Source organism: Triplophysa dalaica, chromosome 12 (assembly GCF_015846415.1).
Source record: "Triplophysa dalaica isolate WHDGS20190420 chromosome 12, ASM1584641v1, whole genome shotgun sequence".
In the NCBI taxonomy this organism is placed as follows: domain Eukaryota; kingdom Metazoa; phylum Chordata; class Actinopteri; order Cypriniformes; family Nemacheilidae; genus Triplophysa; species Triplophysa dalaica.
The window spans coordinates 3,547,698-3,567,658 of NC_079553.1; the positions used below are offsets into that span (position 1 = coordinate 3,547,698).

The following is a 19,961-nucleotide window of genomic DNA, read 5'->3' on the forward strand; positions in this document are numbered from 1 at the left end:
GTCTGTTGCTGGAACATCTCCAGACCGACCGATAACTCATGTGATTTACAGTCAACAGAAAACACAACTCCAGACAAAACTGTATATCATATGAGGCCAAGGAATATAATATGTATAAAGTCATGTTTTCCACAATCACAAATAAACTGTGGAATATCTGACATATGACAATTTCCATGAAAACAATACAATTTCATGCCCAAAGAAGTACAACCACTAACCCTGTTAACTACATTATTGTAAGAAAACATGAGCAAAAGCTTAAGTAAGAGTTTAGTTTTTCTTTCCTGATACTTGTTGCACAACCCTGAAACTTACAGCTACATTTTTTCAATCTGTAAAAAGCGTTAGTGTTGAAGTAATGCAGCTATAAAATGACAAGTGTAGACTTGAAGACTTTTACATCAGATCCACTGTGAATTTCCGAGGACAGACACACTTGACTGAAGTGGTAAAACGAAGAGCCGACGTATTCCAGAAATGAGATCAGGATTCTGTCTGCCTGACAAGTCACTCTAATGGCTGTTGAAGTCAGTGTCTTTACCGCTGTAATATAAGAAAAATAGCATTAAAGGATGAACGTGCACTTGGCAGTGTTTTTTTAGGACTGGCTCTTGCCACATCAGATAAGGCAGAAAGGCAAAAAGAGGGAGTAAAGAGAGGGCGAGCGAGGCTTATCGGAGGAAGCAGAGAGGCAATTGCTGATGAAGATGAGATACCATACAAAAACAAAGATGTATGTTTTCTCTTACTCATTCACACATCATCTCTGTTAAAGTACTTGATGCATGAGAGATAATACGAAGAAAGATCTCTTTTCACCCATGTTTAATGATTTGAATGGATTTTATTTAATCGCACAATCATTTATCATTAACTTATTTTTATCAAATTAATAGCATGATTTATTTATGTTTACTTAACTTAATTTGATCAAATAAATTGCATGATTTATTTATTCATAAATTATTTTCAAAAATATTTTTATCAAATTGATTGCATGATTAATTTTTTATAAATTATTTTTTTAAATATTTGATCACATTAATTGCAATATTTGTATAAGGTTAATTTGTTTATTCTTTGTTTTATCAAATTAATTGAATGATGTGCCTTTATGCCTGTTTTTGGTCTACAGTCCATGCATATCAATTATGCATTTGAGTTGATTAATTCAATTTAGTCCTTTATTTTTATATAACCAATCGCACTAAAATGATGTGTTAGATCACGTATAAATGTGAACACTCTTAACTATGCCTGTTGGTTGCTTGTGAATATCTGGCCTTTGTTGTTTACTCTCTTAGGAGAGGACGTTTTGACACTGTTTGTAAAAGATCTATTTGATTGTGGCCATAGGGGTTGAAATCTCATACATTTTCTCCAGTGTGTTATAGGTCCAGCGATAAGGCTCCACAGACTTGCAGCAGACGTCAATGACCACAGACGGCCTTCGCAATGACCATCACTAAATAATCCAAACCGAGACAGCTTTGCTAAACAACATCTAATGTAAGCCAGACATCAATAACAACAACAACCACCCGTATAAACAACACTGACTTTGTTTTCGAAAAGTACTACTTACACTGCAAAGGATTACCCTAACAATAATTATCTACTACGGCAAAAGTGCAAAGATCTAGTTAGCCAATGACGTGAGGGTACAGATAGTCCCGGTTTTGGTCTGGGTTTTTTAAATATAAGATGTGAGACAGAAGCAGGCAAGAGGCATAGACATACACCAGGTCTAATATGTCATTCCCCCATAGCCCTTAAAAAGCAGCCATCTGCTGTATAAGAGTGGCACATTTGGTTTTGATGAAGGTTCACATCGTAAACATCAATGTGGATTAATGGGCACCTGCTGCGGGGGCTAAAATTAACACATATGTCATTTTCCTATCTTTTAAGTAGCTGAGAGGTGGGAATACAGGCCACATCCAGAGGTACATGTGTCTGTAAGGCATCATTTCGAGTCACACGCCAACATTCCCTTCACAACAGTACCGGCCTCCTGTGACCTATTTTGGCTGCCTCCCTGTAGTTGTCTGACATTGCAGACGTGATCACGGCAGGACGTTTTTTGCTAAAGGCTAGCACGCGGTCATTAAGTGGATGTGCAGACAATTAGCAAAGCCTCAAAGCTAACGTCATTGGAGCTAACTTAAGTGTCAGGGCTTTAGCAATAAAACCGTTCGAATGGCCCTGAGGACAGAAAAGATGAATTTTTCACATGAGTTTCATTCTCAATTACAGTTCTGTATGACAGAGGCAGTGAAGAAAATGGAGAAACAAACAAATACAATCAGTTCGTTCACATGACGCTGCAAGTATAAACAGATGATTCTAAGGAAATAGCGTTTGTTGCTTGCCCATGCAAAACCATTTCTGTGATGCTTGGGGGATGTGGCTGGTTACCAGTGCATCGCATTGATGTAGATAACATTTTATGAGCGGTTGCTTGACCATTGCAGGTGTTGTAGGTAAATTATTAATGTATTCTGGACGTATACATGTCTCAGGTTCCTCCTTCGGTGTAAGGGGATGTTTACATGAACAATGTGTTAAAAACTAATGTTGTCTTTTGTATTTTTGAAACGTTTAATATACAGATGAAAACGATGTCGCTTTACCTCATTCTACTGAGCGGTGAAACGTGAACGAAATGTAATACACCTTTGCATGATGTCACACGTTTACATTAGTGCTGCATCCAAGTTCGCATACTATCCGTCCTAAATAAAAAAATATGAAAAAAATGACCCTAATCCTGAAATAGCATTCTCAAAGCATCCAGATGATTCCGGTGAAAATTCTAAGTGAAAATCCATGGACACGGTGGATATTACCCAAAATTGTCCGCCAGAGGGCGGAGTTTAGTGACGCTACATTTGCATTAATAAAATTAAAAAATGAAAGACGCTTCGCTAAATAAAGGAATGTAAGTATACATTACTGTACATAACATTACATACGAAATAATGAATGAATTGGTTAATCAATCACACTCAAAATACAAATATGTAAGTAGGCAGAGACGGTAACGCTATCATTAAACGTGCACTTTAAAACTAGTTTGCAAAAGTTGGCGACATCAGACCCTCAAAACCGCATGATGTCAATTAACAGCAAAAATGCACAAAATCTTCTGCTGAGTATCATAAGTTCATAAGAATTCCTTTTTTTCAATGTACTTGTGTAGTCAAATAACACTTGCTTAAATACTTACAATACTTGCATGTTAGCACATGGACAGAAATCGCATGGCAAGTATGCTTGCGACTGCCAAATATATTTTGTAAGTTACAAAGGGACAATTTATTTCTACTCTGTTTATATTCATGCAGATGGTTAAAAACAGGTCTCGCCTATATTTGTTTCAGTGTAGCGAGAATGGAAAGAAACCTGCCATACGTTAGAGTTTAACATCTGCTTTCTATTGACAGAAGTATGCAGTTGACTCCGGAGTGCCAAAGTAGGTTTTGGAGAGTCACAGCCTGAAGAATGCAGGAAGGGTTGTCTTTTCTTCACTTTTTTGGTGGTATTTGCCGGTAAGTGCCACAGAGACAAAAATAATGCAAAGATAGAAACTGACAGTATAAATGGTGGAAAAAGAAAAGGTTTGAATGAGGTCTGTATGGTTTGAGCTGCGTCAGACAATGGAATCAAAGACAAACCCGATAGGTTGAAGAAAAAGATGTGGTGAGGACCAGGAGACCTGGAGCTTTGTTTTGTTGAAAAGAGAAGATGAAGTAAAAACGAGAAACTTGGCGTGTTGATGGGGGGAGGTTTTCAGAGCCTAATGTAAGACAGTAAGCGAGTATATTATTGCTCCCAGAACAAACAAACGCAAATGTAATCCCACGAGACCGCTCGCTCTTCCTCTTTCCCAGTAGCTACAGAAGATTTTATGTCCAAACATGGTCATTGCCGTCACTGTCCTCCATGTGTCATCAACCCCTCTGTAACTAAACGGGACTTTGCTTTGATCTTTGGGAACTATGAGCTGAAATCACATGATCCCAAGAGATGGTGAACATTAACACATACATCAATGAGGTGATGACAGGTGATATAAAAATGACGGAGTGAGGTTAATGAAAAGTCTGATGGACAGATGAATTGAATTCCTAAATTCCCCGTCCATATTTCTCATTGAAAGTCTATTACAAGAACTTAAATAAGACGTTGAGTTGAACAGCTATCAAATGGGAAGTGTGGATTTGGGATGCACATTCAGCTCTATATATTCATAGACAGCCCTGCGATGAGATTGGAGCGCTGCAGAGGTTTGGCAACGCTGCACATCAGAGGTCTGGACTCGTTCTTCTGCGTGCAGGGTAGAAAATAAAGGCTATGAGAGGTGGTCTGGCAAACACAAGGGGCATTTGTAAACCATTTCCTTGGGCTAAGGGTGGGCTTCTAAATTTCACTGGTGGTTTTGAACGTTTCCTAGTTGAGAGGTTTTAGCCGGCTGTAACACTTGCCTTGCTCAAATACTGCTTGTGGAAACTCCTCATGCAAACTGATGCTTCTTCAACATGACCTTTTTTTTTAAAATGGTCAGAATAATTGCTGGTGCGGGCAATTGATTTTGCCCTTTTAAACCGTGGTTATATGGGTGTCTGATGATTTAATGACAGCATTGACCCGTGTCCCTGAAGCTCAGATGGTAGAGAAAGGCGCAAACAATGGCAAGGTCATGTGTTGGATTCCTGGAGTATGCACATTCTCAAGTATCTCAAGCAAGGTTGCAGAATCCCCCCAAAATGAAAACATCTAGAATATGTTGTTTTCAAGACCTCATTTGAATTCTACAAATGTTTCTCTCAACAGCCATTTAGACACAAAGTGGTAAATTCTGAACTAAGTTGATGTGCTGGGAATCTTATGTTACAGAAACAATGAGGACAGTGCAGAGCTGTGAATAGTTGAGTCAAGTTGTGATTTTCCATCAGGTGCCATAACAGCGCAGACGGTGTGTGGATTCAAGGCTTGTCGTATTTACTTTCTCTGTTTGTACTGCACTCTGCGTCGGCATTACAGTGTGGCCTGTTAGGTCTAGTTTCCAAGGTTTCAGCTGCTATCTGCAACATTCTTTCTCATTTCAACACAGCAAATTTACCGAAACGGGTATAGTTTGACATCTGACATCATATTAAGTTCTCAGCAATAAAAATTAGGTCGTGGAATGGTCATAGTTTTTCTAAACTAAACTCGTTTCCTTTCTGATCCTTATCTCTTTATGAGGTTTACTATTAATACGAGGCTTCTTACCAAATGTTTCCATTCGTGGCAAGTACTTTGAATATATATATTTTTCTACTTTGATGAGAGACTTTGCACAAGAGAGTTTAAAATAGTAGCTGTTCCCAGGTGGTCTCAATCTCCTTTAATGAAAAGGCTCATAATTCAACAAGGTCACCCTGACCATGATGAGTGCTGCAGTGGTTGCCAGGTCAGCACTTTGTGCACCTGCTGCTGGCCACATGCACATACTGTACTCCACTTCTCCAGATGAACAAAACACAAAAAACAGTATTTCAGTCGACTTTAGTATATTCAACACTGCGTAGTATACTACACTACTTTTTTTCATATCAGTATTTTGGGTCATTTTACATTTAAAACCTTCTAAGAACACAATACATAGAAAATGTATTTTGTACATATATTTTTAAGATATACAATGCCATGTTCTGAGCGCAATAAAGCCTTAATGTGTATACTAATGCTTTAACATACAGCTGTCTCCATAATATGTGACCCTGGATCACAAAACCTTCTTTTGTAATGTTTTAAGTAAGGTTTTTAAGTGTTAAGTAACACGGGAAAATTTTAAGTAAAAGACAAAAATACATTGTATGGGTCGAAATTATCGATTTTTCTTTTATGCCCAAAATCACTAGGATATTAAGTAAAGATCATGTCACATGAAGATATTTTGTACTTTTTTCTTTCCTTAAATACATAAAAACATTTTAATGGATGGCCTGGTACAGTGCCCCAGATTAACAACTTCAAAGGCCATTTTCTCAATATTTCGATTTTTTGCACTCTCAGAGTCCTGACTTTTAGACGGCTGTATCTCAGCCAGATATTGTCCTTTTCTTACAACTCATACATAAACAGAAAGCTTACTTATTTAGCAAAATTCTCAATTTCAAAATATTTACTGGTTTTGTTGTCCAGGGTCACATATACGAAGTTGTAATGAGATAACTTTTTTTACAAACTTCTGGTTTAGGTTTATTTTTAAGCCGTTTTTCCTGTTGTAAACATACATCACTTAAGTTTTATTATGATATAAAAAATATTATTTATATTATTTCTCTTCTACACTGTCATGTATTATCTACAGTTAAGTTGCAGGAAACAGACTCTCTCGCTCTCTTTCTCTCTGGCACAGACAGCTTGACAGAAAGGGAAAAAAGTTATAATGCCAAAACATGTGAAGTGAGAGTGCTAAATGGGAAGTGGTGGGGATGAACGTTCATTAGAAGTCATTTCCAGGATATTTAGATTTTGTTACCCTCTCGTTTATGTCTACTCCATGGAAACATATAAACAGTGCCCTGGCTCCCCAGAGCATTCAAATGTCCAGCAGCAATGTCTGCCTACATCATGTGAGTCATTATACGCATTCACACATAGACCAGGCCTCGCATGTCAACCTCCGTGAACTTATAACATTCTTGTACCACTAGTGATGCAAGATAATAGCTAATGTTGTAATAAGGCATTATACAATATTTTTGAGTGAACTGTTCCTAAGTAGTTTTTTTAGCAACTACAAGGTCTGATGAGAGTTGCACTATAACCTGCCATTGCAAATGCAAACAAAGACCAAGACTGACTTCCTGTTTAACAATGAACTATAGTGACATTCTAGCTCTGCTGCATTGATCCAGCCTGTCTGCTTGAATGTTTGTTTGCTTTATTATATATCAAAATGCATCATGCAGACCTATATACAGAGATCTCCCACAACATCTGACAGCCTGACAAACAAACACACATTTAGTCAGTAACATTCAGTACATATACAGAAAGCAAGGTGGGGGCGGTGTTTGGGTTGTTTAGATGGGACTGACACTACGAGCAGCTGCATATACACGTATCTTCCTTAACTCAGTCAGTGGTTGATCACAACCCAACACTGGCCCACATTTAATCCAACAGACTTCAAGACATTATACAGTATGATGCTATGAAGTATGAAATTGAATTATGCATATACAGTATAGTAGACTGACTGTCAGGTTCAATTCCTCATCGTTGAAAGGCTCTTTAAAATGCTTGATTCTGATTGGTCAGTTCTTGCATGCTGTGGTCAAATAATCATTTTAAAGGGGAAAGGTCAACCAAATATAATAATTCTTACATCATTTATTCACTCGTGTTGTTCATAAAACAGTATATGACTCTTTCTTCCGTGCAACACAAAATTTGATATTTTGAGAAATGTGTCTATACAATGGAAGTCAAGGATTTTCATACAGGTCATTGAGGTTCAGAATGACATGAAGGTGAGTAAATGATGGCATTTTTATTTCTATATTTTATTTTTGTGGGTGAACTAGCCCTTTAAATTGTAAAATTGACCAAGCAACTGTTTCGTTATTCTGATAGCATGCCTTTCGTTTTAAGTTCATATTTAATTACATCAAGTCAAATTCAGGTTAAGACATGTTTGCCTCATCAAAGATTATTTTGCATTCTATATTTACTGATAAAACATGCATGTAACTGGCTAAACTGATCTCATCTGATTAACACCAACTGACCTCACACACAGATGACCGTTTTGAACACGTTTTAGTGTTGCACGCTAATAAAGAATTACTCTGGTTGTATCAGCTCACTGGAGAATGAAATGAATGCTCCTAAATATAGACTTTGGCTGAAACGTGTATCTTTATGACTCCTAGAGGACCAATCAAGACCACCTCCCGGCTTTTCCTTCTTTTTTCCTTCCACTTTAGGAACTTTAGCACATATACACACGCCCATAAATCGTGCCGAATTGCTGTAAAACGAGGAAGCGTTCATTTTGCATGCAAGCGGCAGTGGGTGTTGGCGACCTCCAGGGTCTTTTTCTTCTGTGCGCAGGGGATTGAGCTCCAGGCATCAGAAGGCGGCGCACAGGCCACGCGGCTGGAACGAGCTCACTTCAAAGGTGGCCATAAATCAAACAGTCATGCCCCCATACACTACTACACCATCCCCCAATGCGTCCCCCATGTGTGTGCTGGGGGAGGTTGGGGCGTTGAGAGAGACGTTAGCTCATAGGGGACTCCGGGTTCAGGCCTCTCTTCACTGTTTGGCGGTGTCTGCGCTGACCGTCTTTTAATTCGCTGGATTCTCAATTGTCAGGCTGCTCTTTGAACTTGAAACGATCCAGCTAGGACTTAATTTTTTATGCTTTCAAACAGGCCGTGTCCTGTCGTTCCCATGCTAGGTTTGATTCGGAGCTGTACCAAAATCAGGTCAGGAGACAGACGAAACACAAGTCACCGAGTCTCGCAGGGTTTTTGTGGGTAACACTCCTTTCGATCTCTTCTCCAGTTCCCATGGCGCCTGTGGTTGGATTTCAGGCTAGTTTAAAAGAACAACAGTACATTATGTCGGCAATTGTTGAAAGGGGACATATGGTTGATTTTTATGTGTTTGGAATTTAACATTATATTTTTTTCACCCTGTTGCTGTATTGTTATGGTAACCGTGCCATCACAATGGCTTTACTTTGTGTGCATTATAATCGCTTTTTACACTGGAACAAGGTCAAAATAAATGCGTACTTTTCAATCTAAATTCATACTCCTGAAGGAAATTCTAATATTTATATTTATTTATTTACAGCATAAATTATTGTTTATGACTTCCTTCATTTCCTGTACCAGTATGATTTTAGTTGCAGGCCATTTAAACATTGGCTTAGTAAATTACTCTATATCGATCGCTGTGTGATTTTCAAGTCTAAGGGACAAACAGCAATTCTTTGACTTTGCAGAGAAGGAGAAGGGCAATTCATCAGTCTTATCTCTGTGTCACGTGGGTCTCTCCTTATCATGCAGCCATGCAAAACACCATTTGTCTTGGGTGCCATGTTCATTCCAAGTGATAAAATGCAAGTAGTTGAAAAAAAAACCTTCGCACAGGTAGTTTGGCAAACACAGATAAGACCGTACAATTATGCAGATCTGGAATCAAAAGGTCCTATCTGCATGTCCATCAAACTCAGGCACCTCCCTTTTAAAATTTGCCATACACGGCTTTTAGCCATAATGTTTCCAACCTCATTAAACCCCACAACTCTTTATAAACCCCATCTGTTCCACTTACTAAAACAAACCAAGTTGATTTACTTGACAAACTGAGTTCCATAGCGATCGTCGTGCATTTTTTAGGCCAAGTGGAGTAGCTCACCACAGATAAATGAATACGCAGACAGCCAAACAGACTCAAACCCAGACGCAAAGACATTGGTCTTAGGTGGCGAGTGGCGCCAGGTTCTGCACACGGCTTTCTGAAAATCTCATCATAGATCATCCGAAAATATAGTTTTTGTCACTAGGCCTGTGTATTAATAGGAAAACTGCAGTTTTGGCTCATGAGCAAAGACTGAGCATCTGCATTTGACTATTGCTTCCAAGTCAAAACGTCTTGCCTTAACTGCACCGATTCAATTATTTTATGCAAAGTTTCAATGTAGCATGAAGTACAAACACATGCTTACAAATAGCTGTGCACAATCCAGCATCGCCATAAATGAAAGGTTTTATTGTAATAAACAGTATTCGCATTTAAAAAAGGGTTTTAAGCCTAACATTTGGCTGTTGAATTTTTTGGGGGTGAGGTAATGGCTTCATGTGTCAGCACTCTTGCACTTGAGTTCGGGCAATCTGGCTCTTGTTTTGTGTAATTACTCGTTTCATCCATTTTCCCGCAGCGGTTCGATATCTCCCTCTTGTATTTTGTATATAACACAATGGGAAGCATATGCCACGGGGAAAACATTACCCAAATTTGTTTCCAGTGAAGATGCCTTGATCCAAATTCAGCAAACAAATTCCTCCCTAAGAGCTTCTCTTAAAGGCTACTATTTGAGAAAATCTATAATGCAGAACTCTTTTAACTTCTCTAGAGAGACACTGTTTATTAGTCATCTAATAAAGTTTATGCGGTTAATGACTTCAGCGCTTTGGCAAAATGTAAATTGTGTCTTTGGATAAGAATTACCCTAGAAAAAACAGTTGCTAAATCATTTAACCAGAGGTAAGTAAGGGAACCACTACAACAGCTTGCAACAGGGAATGTTTAGAGTTTCACAAAGGAAACACCAACTGGAGCTCAAAAAGATGCTTTAAAGCATCCAAAACTGAAACTTTGAATTTAGGCCCTGTTCATATTTCCCATCTTTTCCACGCACATATTCGTTATTTTAAATGTAGGCGCGCACAAATAGGGTGCGACATGCATGCGGTGCGCATATATTTCGAGGCGCATTGGCGCCGCATCGTGATGGAAAAGTTCAACTTTTGGGAGTGCCGCGAAGAGCGGCATGCCTCGCACACGCAGCGAGGTTTTAGACACGAAATGTGAATCGGGCTTGATAAATCCAATATACACTGCAGTTAAACAATGTATGGTAATATGTATGAATTTGTATGATCTTATTTGTACATTCTGCTTTCATCCTATTGATGCTTAGGGGTGGGGCTTCGTTCATACTTTTTTGTAATAACTCACCTTTTTTGTTCAGATTGTACACATTTATATGAAATTGCCAGCATGGTAATGGACAGTATGTTTAAAATGTAGTAGGAAGAGTGGATGGAAGTCACATCTGGTTATAGCAGCTAATGTCAACACGCCATCTTCGGCTTGAGTGCTCTATGTGCCAAAACTGGCATTAGAAAACAATCCATCGATGCGTTTAAAAGGTCTATGACTTTATAGCCTGTTGATGGAAATGACTTTAAGCGAAGACCGCATGCTCAACACCGCTTTGTCAACAAGTGCCTTTGCTTTCTCATGCCTTGGCGCTTCTATGTTGTGAAACGGAAGACTTAAAGAGTCTTGCACAGGCCCTCTGTATTAAATCATTTTCATCCTTCTATCCACTAGCAACCATCCTTTTATAGACACAACAAGGACACTTTCTCCCATTTATGGGCTTCTGTGAAGTGCAGACCGTGGTCAGCAAAAGTCCTATGAAGGTGTTCCTCAAAGAAGGTGACAGCTACCTCCGATCTCCCTACTGTTTTGCGGAACATTACTTGGCTCACATCAAAAGGTTTGCGCATTCGTGCAAGTTCTGTATGCAGGATAAGAGGAATGTTCATCTGTGCTGTAATGTGGTCTACAGAGATGAGGGATTTTAACTGTAAAGGAATTTAACAAGTCAGACTGAGATTCCAAATCCAATTCGGATGATTCTATTAATGGTTCTTTTGGAACTTTTAAGGAAGAAATATTCACAAACAAAGCAAGTATTATTAGTTTACCAAAACTGTTGAGTCCTATTTAGGTTTTAACAAATAAAATGGAAATGAAAATGAAAGTCATGCAATGCTTGCAAAAGGTGTGTTTATGCCAACTTTTTAATGTGGCAGCCCATATTGAATAATAAGTCTTACATACTGTTTTAAGTAACCCGTACTGTAGAAATAAGCCCCAACAGTGTTATCAGCACCTGAGGCAAAGCGGAGGATCTTGAAATACACTGAAGGGGCTTATTTTGTGATAATAGCCGGCTGCTTGTACAATATCCCACATCAGAAAAAAACTGGACAAGAAATGTGAATTTGAAATATTTTATTAGCTAATTTTGACAAAATTCAGACCTTCCATGAGGAAAGCATTGGGTTTTAAGGTGAGAAATGACGTTCAAGTGTCACGAACGGGCAATTTGGTTTGATCATTTATGTCATATGTTATTTAAAGACTCATTTATATTTAAGGATTATGTTTATTTATATTATATTATTAATTTATCAAATAAACTGTAAAATTATTTGCAGCATCCGGGTTGCTGTGTGTTATTAGTTTAGAGCGGTTGTTACCTGGGAATAACGAAGCTGCAAATGTCGCGACTGGCCATTCAGAATCAAGCATTCCATGGAGCTGTGTAATAAAGATACATATTAAATAAAATTTGAAATCAATGCAAAGTTGTGACCAGCATTCTTTTAAACAATGAGAATGTTTTGGATTCCCAACGCTATAAGTTATAAGTGGTTGTCTTTATCGCTTTGTTGGGGCAATCTGCAATAAACATAAAAAATTTTTGGGTAACAGATCCGTGATTAAAAGAGGCACTACAGATTTAATAGTCTTCATGATGCGAGAATTCTACAGTGTTTACTTGATGGGGAACCGCTCTTGTGCACAGCTGCACACCACATAAACATCAGCATGAATTGGAGAACGAGACAAAAAATTTCAGAAGTGACCCAGTAAGCGTAGTTTTTTTCTGCATTCCTGCATTCAGCAAGGGTGACCTGGTCCAGTAAGATTTTTGACAGTTTTTATGCTGTCGAAGGTTTGTTTAGAAGTCCAAACCTACCCAAAAGACGTAATTCTTCACTACATACCAACACGAAACAGATGCAAAAATACGAAATGGAAACACATGAGTCAGATTTCCTCTGGTCTGACATGATGTCACAGCCATTTGTTCTCTCATCTCATACAGATGTGGAGGTTCATTAAGCACTGGAAAGTGATCAGCACTAACAATCCAGACTTGGTCCTCCATAATATGGTTGTAGGTGTCTGTCTGCACATGTTCATGCAGCACTTAAAAGCGTATTTAAGTCTAGCTCGTAACAAACGAAACAGGATGAGTGCGACGAATTGCATGTGTGCGATGTATTGATTGGGATTAATTCTTTGAAATGGCTTGTTAGAGAATTAATGGCATTTCTGATGTAAGGCCTTGTTAAAAACAGCTGGCACACCGATTTACAACAATCTTCTCTGTAGTCCTTTTGCTTATCAGTGGTGTACAATGAACTATTAAACTTGCCTGCGAAAAACCAAAGAAAGAAAAAGAAACCGCATGATTTTGAAAGCTGCACTTTTTCATTTAAGTATTTGTTTTCATTGCGTACTAGCATCTTAATCTAGTAGATTCCATCAGGGCTGAGAGCTTGCACAACACACCGAGCGTTGCTGTTTTATTTATCAGCAAGGATGAATCAAGTCAAAATAATCAGCCTGCGAGACAGATGTTTGAACCGTAAGTTTCCATCATGTGGCGAGCCACCGTCAGATGTAGAAAAAAATCTACCAGCCAAGAAGCTAAACAGAGCAGCTTGTATCATAACACATGCCTGACTATTTATAATGTGCTTTTATGGCTAAGGTAGTTTCAAGATGCACACTTCCATAAATATGTTGCATCTGCAGTATCTGCATCCATAAAAAATCGAGTGCTCTTTGCATCATCGCACTCATGGTTTACTAAACCAGACTCAGTCTGACTCAACTATCCTGTTCTCGGGTTGAAATCTAACTTAAGGGCCATATTCAAAAGCTTGGTATGTAGGGCACGAGTCGTGTTTCTACAGCAGCCGCTGCATCATGCCATCGGTTTTCCGTAGCCCCTAAACTGCAGGTTTTATTTGTGCAGGATCCAGATTTTACAGGAAACTCCCTGCAGTTATATACACGTATTTCGCTCTCATTCTGATTGAATTTTACAGCGGGCCTGACAATAGAAACTATGTGAATGCCAACCAGGCACGTTTTATGTGATTGTTACAAGTACAGGCCGGTGTTTAAATTGCTGTGCAAGTATTCATTGTCGGGTTCAATGCATCTCTTTTGACAGATATGAAAACATTTCCTCCCGTGATGGAACAGCTTTAAGGATCTCTTACAGCTGAGCTTACACCTCCAGGGTGACTATTCCTGGATCTGTTCAGAGGTGATGTGCGTCAGGGGTGACTCGGGAACCATGGCGGAGTGACGAAGGAGTGTAGATGGATAGATCGGTAACATCTGTTGGTTGTGATAAAGCTTGCATAACAGACATAATAATCATGGACCACTGGAAAAAGTGCAGTCACTTAAACTGTGTAACCCACAGATATTTACTGATGCAAGCCATGCATCAAGACGCAAGCCACGACCGCGGCACTGCAAATCACATAGTTGTCAACCGGTCTTAAAACAGAGACAGTGTAGCTCAAATGGTGATGCATGGTGCTAGCAACACATGGGTCATAGGATAGAGTCCCAGAGGACATATAATTTGATGAATACTTAATGCCCTAGCCTTTATGTGTTGCTTTCTTCTGCAGAACACATAAGGAGATATTTTTAAGAACGTTGATAATCAGACAATTGACTTCCATTTTATGGACACAACTCAGAGATTTCTTTGTGTTCATTTTGCCACAAAACAACTTGGATCCCTTGTCCTACACTTGTCATTTGTCATGCATGTAGAGAAAAATGAGAATTGACTGGAAGTCAACCACACAAAGGGGTTTAACAAGAAGTGGCCTAGACACCAAGCGTCTATGAGGGACAAGTAAAGCCTGCGGGAGGAAGAGAAGGGAAAGGTAAACAAACATTACAAGCGAGCAGATATCACTTCGAGCAGCAGGTCGCCTCTCATGGGGCCCTGGCAGAGAGGATCTGATTTCATCCATTCATTCTTCTCCGTCTGGGAGGAAGCCACCAGTTGCTCACAGGATCACAGATGCACCTGGGTTACCCCGCAAGGAAACCCACAGTAACTTCCCTTGATTCATCAACACCCTCTCCCTAACCACCTTCCCTATCCTTGGATAATAATAGAATTTTTCACAGCGTTTGTGGATGGATTCGGAATCGAAACCCTGCCTCATGATGAGGCGTCTGGCATGCATTGCTCTTATAAGACATTTTAAAGTCCAGTCTTTTTAGAGATTATTGAATAGGGCATAGTCTTAAGCTTTGCATAGCCTTGAACATTTGGTTACAGAGTTGGTTTATTGCATATTAGTAACGCATTGTGAACAAAAATTTGCATTCGGTTTTTGCATAACCACCCTATACTGTATGAATGGCCACACGTACAGATTAGCACGATTTAACATTTAGAAATGGCGGTGTTCAGAGTTTGACGTCATCGTCAGTGGAAAGAGCATTGCGTCAACAATGCAAGGTTATGGGTTCGATCCCAGGGGATTGCATATACCTAAGTATAAATGTATAGGGTAAAGCAATATAAGTCCCTTTGGATAAAAGCGTCTGCCAAATGCATAAATGTAAATGTCAAATCATTTCTTAAAATTCTTTTTAATTTTAATTTTTTGTTAGATTTTTCATGTACAATGTCCCAAAACTGCAATTTCCGATATTTTACAGATTTTTCGTGTATATTTTTAAATATGATCAACAAACATCAAATTACAGAAAAAGCTGGCAGAAAATGTCTGTTTTTTTAAGGATTTTTATAGCCTATTTTTGAAAATGGTCAAAAATGGTCAAATTAAAGAAAAATATCTCTATTTTTTACACTGAGGTCTTAGCATACATCTTAAAGTCTACGCTGACAAAACAAAGAAAAGATGAATAACATTCCAGAAATCCAACAAAATGACTGTACGTCTTAGATGGCAACACCACATTCAATGGACTTGTTTCCATGTTACAGACTTTACTCACTAGCAAAGGGCACAGGAAGTTTGAGCCATAAGAAGAAAGACTTGTCATAAAAATAACAAGACTGAATTTTGTTTGCACAGCAGGACAAACCGTGGTCCTTCTAAGAGGAAGCCCTGTTGTGGTTTTCTCAAAATGAAATGCAGCCTAATTTAAGAACTTGGATTCAAATGTGGTCACTCATAAGCCACTTTTGATGAAGCTCTTTAAGATGGCGGAGAGGCAGAAAGGACATTAAAAACGATTGTTTTCATCTAATTCATTTCAGACTACGAAATAAAATGTGTGTTATGTAAACTATAAAAATGTTTGGATAAGGGATCTTAAGATTCATATTGCTATAAAGCAGGGAAGCCACTGTGGCTCTTTTGTTCAACACAATAAATTACGTAAAATTTATTGAAGAATGAGAAGATTTAGAATGTGCAGATAAAATATGATCAAATGCCTTATAAGCTACAGCGTGCTAAGCATTCTGGAAGACAAGAATAGTCAACATTTCAGCTTTGGTTTGTCAGAACGACCAGAAATATTCATCATCATATTGTTCATTATCATACAGGTATAACATTTTACAATTGTTTTTATCTACTAATTTGCATTTGCATTTTGGAGATTTTGTTCATATCTTTCTGTGTCAGCATTTTGTGAAATATGTGGATGGAAATTCAGCTACTAATACTGTGAGACACACTACTGGCTCATAAAGTTTATGGCATGTGTACTGTACTAGAGGGATGGAACTTTAGTTTCAAAGGGATGATTTTGTTTCTCCACAAGCACCTTTGAACTCCCCCTCTTTGAATAATGAATGGGAATGGCAGAGGGCTGGCAGCAGACGGTATGGGAATCTGGTCTGAGGTACACAGTTTCAAAGGCTTCTTAAAGCACTGAAAGGCACGGTAATGGGTTTCAAAAATCTAACTCTTTTCCCCCCTCATCCACACTGCCACAACGTAAAACTTTTCAAGAATATTTTCTATCATGTAAAATAGCAGAATGACAAAACATTTTCAATTAGCCAATAGGTAAATTTACAGGATTTTTATTCTGCAGTCAGGTATTTAAGACATTAAAGCAAATAGAAAAACAATCTGTCAACATGTCTGCGAATTGAAGTAAGTCTGAGCAGCAGGTCTTCAAAAAAGAACAGAAAGAGGAAATGACATAAAGGCCCATGTTCTCATCTTCCTGCATTCTCCTCAGACCAACTCACAGCCCTTTTTCATTAGTTCTCCGTCTTGTCGAGACATTGCTAATCTATGCCAGAATGATAGTTAGCTGCAGTATTACTCAAAATCAAATTATCGAAGGAGTTTAGTCATCAGCGGATTTATCAAGAACCACCCACTGATAGACTCATAAATTATCTCATCTCACCTGCTTTAAATCACTCAGGGTGCACCTTTGTGAAACAGGTCACTTACTGGAACCATCAACTCATTTCCTTTGTGTTACCCAGCAAGAATACTTTTCTTCTAAACAGCCTAGATTATGAAATACCATGCACATTAGTCGAAATGGATATTGTGATTTATTATCTCATCAAAGAGGGTTGTACAAGGACAATGTATGCAGTAATCTTGAAATATGGACTTTATGAGTGGTTAGTCACTATGTCCAGGATGCAACATGTTCAGAGACGAGGTGTGTTTCACATGAGCAATCAAATTCCAGCCTGAAAATTCCACCTGACTAAACTCAGGAATATTTCAGGTCCCTCAAAAGCATGCGCACTATTTTTCTGACGGTTATACATTTAATGATAGGAAGGAATGTAGACTGGCAGTTTGCCTGTCAGAAAAAGTAACAAAAATTACTGTCATGTCGTGACATGTGTGCTAGATTCCTGTGCGTATTACTATGCTACAAAAATCCATAGGGGGAATGTCATGAAACAGGGTCGGTGAGTAGAGTTAGTTGACCTTGAAAGGGGTTGCATATTCTAAAACTGACCTCTCATGCCCTCACACTAACAAATGAATGCTCTTTTTGGTATTACATATTCAGCAAAACGGCATTAAAGTCCAGTGCAAGCCTGCAAGGAAACGTTCAACAGGTGATGCCATGCGCACCGTTTTCTTTTGCTTCTACGTGGACGAACACACGTATGTTATTTGCGTTAAGAATAAACAACGTGATATGAAATGTAAACTATTTACCTTAGATGTGTGCATGGAAATAAAATAAATGGACAAACGAAAGAATATAACAAAACTATGTGAGTTTAGTCACAAATGTAACTTAACGCGCAGACAGCTGCGTAAACAGTTGCGATTCAATTCTTCCAGACTTTCTTACAGTCACCTGAATGAATTAAAACTTTCACAGGAAGAACATCTATTCCTTTTCACGTGTGAGAAACGTTGATGAATGAATAAATGGATTATTAACCATCACCACGACATGTTTCTCATTTTAAATGACAGATAAGACAAAGAAAAAAGGATCGCGCTTACCCTATAAAACTCTTTAAAGTCGGGCTCCGTCTCTCTGGAGTGCGCTGGGTTAGTTGAACTGTTTAATATTTCTTTACTCCTGTTGTTTTAGTGCAGAAGTGTCCAGCTCTCTCAAAGCACACCGGCTGAAGGAATGATAGCGCTCAACTCTCCCATGCGCTACTTTACAGAGGAAGTTAAGTGAGTCAGAAGCTCCCGCCCCAGTGGATGAAACGAGGTCTTCCTTCTGTTCTTAAGTTTCAATATACCATGTTTAAATCGATAAAGTTTGCATTCAGTGTCATATACAGCCAGCAGACTTAAAATAAGGAGCGGGGAAAGTATAGCCTCCTGTCACATGAGAGTAACATACATACAGTACTGTTACATGACACCCAGATCTGAGGAGGTGAGTCGTTACAATGAAACTTTTCCTCTGTAGCCTATTGCTCAAAGCATAGGGCATGATGAAACATTAATCCAGGTTCATTCAAACAGGGCTTGTTTTGATTTGTGTAAGACTAACCATTTTAAAGAAGAAGAGGCCTGTTTTCATGGAGATAAAGGTGTCTCATATGTCCAGCAACCGAGTTGTCATTTTTAACACATTGTCCAAAGGTTTTGTGTGTCAGATTTATTCACATATGTTAAACCAATTTTCCACAGTTTTATTTTGCAAAATAATGATGTTTTTCATTCATGAATAATGTAATAATGTGACATCATGCACTTAAGATCAAAGATAATTGTATCGGTACCATACATAGAAGGCATTCAGCTTTGTCACTTCACGGACATTTCATACAGGCCTTGTGTAAACCTTTGAATTAATAAATGCCAGATCTCATATTATTGAGGCATGGTCAAATCACAGAAAAATAAGTGCGTCTATATTAGTCTAAACAGCTCTTGTGCAAATTATTGTAGGCACTTTTGTCTCACTTCACAGCAATGGGTCAACAAATTATTGCCGCTCAATATTTTCAAGAGTTTGCTATGGAAACACTTAAGGCACTTTGTTTTAAGTGCATTATTGTATAACAAAGAGGTAGCCCTAGAGTTTCTTTGATATTAGTTTTCATATGCGGTCATGTTTGTAATGCAATACTTGGATCGAGGGTCTCTTGTGAGATTAAACAAGGTAATATTTAGATGGATTCCTGGTAATAGTTCACAGGAAATTGTACTTAAGGAATTGTACTAAATCATGATGAGCAGCTGGTTATGTTACATACAGTATACAAATATGCCATATGATCAAAACAGGTTTTGGTTTTAAAGAGTTTGTGTGTTTCAAATTCATTCAATTCAATTAAAGAGAGATGATGTTTTTCCCATAGAGTAGGCTGCCAGATGTCAGATGCACATTGTAGTCACTGTAATGTCATTATGGTTTAATCAAACAGTGTAGGAGACAGGTTTATCAAATTGACTTCAAATTGAATCAACCGTAAATTGTTACTTATTAAAACTCATGACAACAAAGCTTCCTCTCATCCCCCAGAAATCCTAGAACACTTTCTCATTGACTTTGTATGTAGTGCCAGCTGTTGTTGGTTTCGTATCCACATTTACAGGTCTTTTTGGTCATATTTTGACAGTAAAAATCAAGTAAGAAGCAAGAAGCTCTTCCTGGAGAAATCTGTTAACAGCCTTGGTAAAATCCGAAATGAGATGTTTTAGATGTTTTTATATGGTTTCATGGTGCAACCCAGAGCAGTCATAATACAGCACTTACATAGCAGAATCAGGCAAACTATATCTATTGATAGGCTATGAGCACTCAGTAAAAGTTAGTCAAGGAATTCACATTTGAAAAATCTGGCTTTTACATTGGTCAGGACAGAAATTCCAGTG

At 38.4% G+C, this 19,961-nt stretch overlaps 1 protein-coding gene across 1 annotated transcript in view; it reads right to left on the reverse strand.

The window, feature by feature from the left end:
* Window positions 1-18,504, reverse strand: part of fhl3a (four and a half LIM domains 3a) — a 33,003-nt gene extending 14,499 nt beyond the window's left edge. Inside the window, exon 1 of the mRNA XM_056763254.1 lies at window positions 18,126-18,504. The gene's annotated coding sequence lies outside the window, so the exon portion shown is untranslated. The remainder of the gene's footprint in view (window positions 1-18,125) is intronic.
* Window positions 18,505-19,961: the final 1,457 nt, after the last annotated feature.